Here is a 3,098-nt window from a genome sequence, read left to right as displayed (position 1 = left end):
TGCTATGTTGAAGTATTCCCAAAGACTAAACCGCAGGGTTTTGCAGCCTATTGGTGCTACCTGATTCTGTGAAAGAATCATTGGCATTGATTTACTTCTAACATTTTCAGATTCTATTCATATTCAGTCTGAGGCAGCTGTAGAAACCAGCATCCATTGAAATATTGCAGAGCTCAGGATTGAGGTGTCAACACTAACATTGCACTAAACTGCCTGAGAAAAACATCTTTTGCATTATTATTGGTGTTTTATTGGCAGTCATTGACAAATGGTTGACAGTATTGTACATTTGGAAACCATTAAGAAACATTGAGGTAAATTATGGTGATAGTTTTTTGTTTTAACTGAGACAATTTGTGGATTTTCTTTTTTCTTTTTCTTTTTTCTTTTTTAAATCTTTTGATTTTTTTTTTTTTTACATAATTTTGAAACTAGTAAATATTCCTAATTTAAATGAGCATGCCAAAATCTGGCATAATGTAAAAGATCCCAGGTGGAAAAAAAGTTATTAAAAGTATTAAATGCATATAGTATATAACTTAACATTTTAATGCATTTAATTGTATGCATTTTTCACCTGGGATGTCAGACTACTACATGAAAGCTGATATAAGTCACCACAAATGATGTTTAAAATCAAATGTCTGAATGCACTTATCAAATTCCACATTTTCATGCACGAATACGTCAAATATTTGTCAAAAGGAGCTGTTTGGTTCATTTTATTTTCATTTTTTCAAAGGTTGAGCAGAAGAGCATTTTGTTGGTCCCTCTCCGTTACATCTTTTACAGGTTTCATTTCTTTAGATATTAATGAATGTATGAAGTGGCTAATGAATGGACTTTGACATTGCTATTTACAAAAAAGATTTTTTTTTTTTTTTTTTTTTTTGCTAAAATGTTTGCTTTTTACCTGTTACTGAATTTTGCCTTTTCATATTCTGTCTAGTGAATTTTTGTGGGGATACAAAAATATACCTAAGTACATAAATATACATATTACATGACAGGAAGGAGGTAACTTGGTTTATTTCTATTTGGATGTTTGCAAGAGGAACTTTTCATAACCTTGTGTTGCAGTTATGAGGTTTTTTTTTTTTTTTTTTTTTGATCAAGACAGAGTATTTTTGTATAGCAAAACTGTAGCATCTTCTCAGTGGCAGCTGTTTTTCCCCTACCCAAGAGATGTTCTTTATTGCTAAGCAGGGATATATGACATGTAGCTCAAAGCTTTAGTGTAGAAAGCTCAGTTTGCATGTTTCTTGAACTATTGAAGCAGCAGAGTGCAGGCAAAGGTTTTTTTTTTTTTTTTTTTTTTTTTTTTTTTTTGTCTAGCTAAAGTAGGAAACCTTGAGCCAGATCATAAATTTCTGCTGATGATGCTGTGCGGTTGAAAAAGAAATGTGTAAGATTATTAGTATATTTCCAAATGGACAAACTTTAATTCTTTATCCATCCTGCAGTGATGAGCTGTTTTTTTTCTTCTTCTTCTTCTTTGTTGCTGTTGTTTATGGTGAGGGTGTTTCTGAAAATAAAATGTATATGTTCTATAAATAAATGGGGGAGCAGATTTTGTGGGCACAGATGTTTACTTAATATTGGATTTCAGGATAAAAACTAAAGCAAACCAAAAGTGTGTATGTACATGTATGCTTCTCCAAGAAATATGCAGACATGCATGAATGCTGTCTTAATTGATTTATGCTTTGTCTGTATTGCTAATTTCATTCAAATAGCTTGAGGTTTTAGTTAAATAGAATAAGTGTGTAATCTCTCCCGGAATTCAATACATTCAAATCAGAGATAACTAGACAAGCTTTTTACTTTTTTAATCAATGTGAAAAACTAGGCGTTACCTGCATGTATTTCTTTAACATTACATATGCCATATATCGATTTAAGTACCTGCTGAGTGATGTATTTTTGTATTTTGCAGAGGCAGCTTCTAAATTATTAAACTTTCCTATTAAATTGACTGAAGCACCACAGTTTGAAAATATCTCTTTGTGAATATAAATGGTTTTAAGGTGGTTTATCTGAATTTTGTCACTTAAATGCATTCATGAATCTTATTAAATTATTTATATATATATATATATATATATATATATATATATATATATATATATATGTGTGTGCGTGTATATATATGTATATATATATATATATATATATATATATATATATATATATATATATATATACACACACACATACAACGACCTTTTTTGTCCATTTATTTCATTAAGACAGTAAAAGGGGATCCATTGCACAAATCGAATGACTAACATTAGTTCTATTAGTTTGCATTCATAATTAAAGCTGCCAGTTCGGGTTATTAAAAAAAAACTTCAGCGACCTCCAAAGCAGATTCATGACCTTCACGCAAATGCCCTTTAACACGAAAACCCCCTTCTTGCCTACGTGGGGATTGACAGATAAACAAACCAATAGCCATTCAGCTTGGGTTTTGCCGAGCTGAAAGTAGGAGGACTGCAGGGAGTCCGACTTGTTTTCACGAATCGGTTCTTTCGAACAGTTCATCTGAACAAAGCTAGCTAAGCAATGCTTTACGTCATGCGTCATCCCGCTTTTGAATTTTTTTTCTATTACTGGTATATTTTATTAACCATGGTGTTTTATTTTTAAGTATGTTGCCGCATATTCAATTTATTAAAACACATAATCGCTTACTTACAATCATAAAATTTTAACTCAGCCCACTTTGAGTTTATTTCTTACAAAAGCCCTCAAAGGAATGAAAAAGAAGAATGCAGTAAATCTATGTTTCAATAGAATATAATCAAAAGAAAAAATGATTTACAAACAGAACTATAGACCCGTTTGTGTTTGTTTTTTTACTATTATTATTACTATTTTTCCAGTTGTGCTTGTATTTCTTTTAAGCACCTGTTGTATATTTTAAGGCAAAGGTATAGATATTGCCATGCTGTTTGTACATGACTAGTTCTTTAATAATAAAAAATAATAATAATTAAAACTCGCTTATTACATGAACTATTCAGTACAAGTAGATCGGTTTTGTGAACAGATTCATTGAAAAGATCCGACTCTAAAAGAATGATTCAATCACAAAT

General features: G+C 30.7%; 1 protein-coding gene across 2 annotated transcripts in view; it reads left to right on the top strand.

Moving 5' to 3' along the window:
- The window catches only part of LOC137047338 (probable ATP-dependent RNA helicase ddx6), a 10,779-nt gene extending 10,415 nt beyond the window's left edge, over positions 1 to 364 (top strand). For both annotated transcript variants that reach the window (XM_067424946.1, XM_067424945.1), the window contains exon 14: positions 1 to 364. This exon is cut by the window's left edge. The gene's annotated coding sequence lies outside the window, so the exon portion shown is untranslated.
- Positions 365 to 3,098: the final 2,734 nt, after the last annotated feature.

This window comes from Pseudorasbora parva, chromosome 19 (assembly GCF_024679245.1).
Source record: "Pseudorasbora parva isolate DD20220531a chromosome 19, ASM2467924v1, whole genome shotgun sequence".
NCBI classification, from domain to species: Eukaryota; Metazoa; Chordata; class Actinopteri; order Cypriniformes; family Gobionidae; genus Pseudorasbora; species Pseudorasbora parva.
The sequence above is the reverse complement of the archived record's forward strand: the minus strand, read 5'-3'. Positions and strand labels throughout refer to the sequence as shown.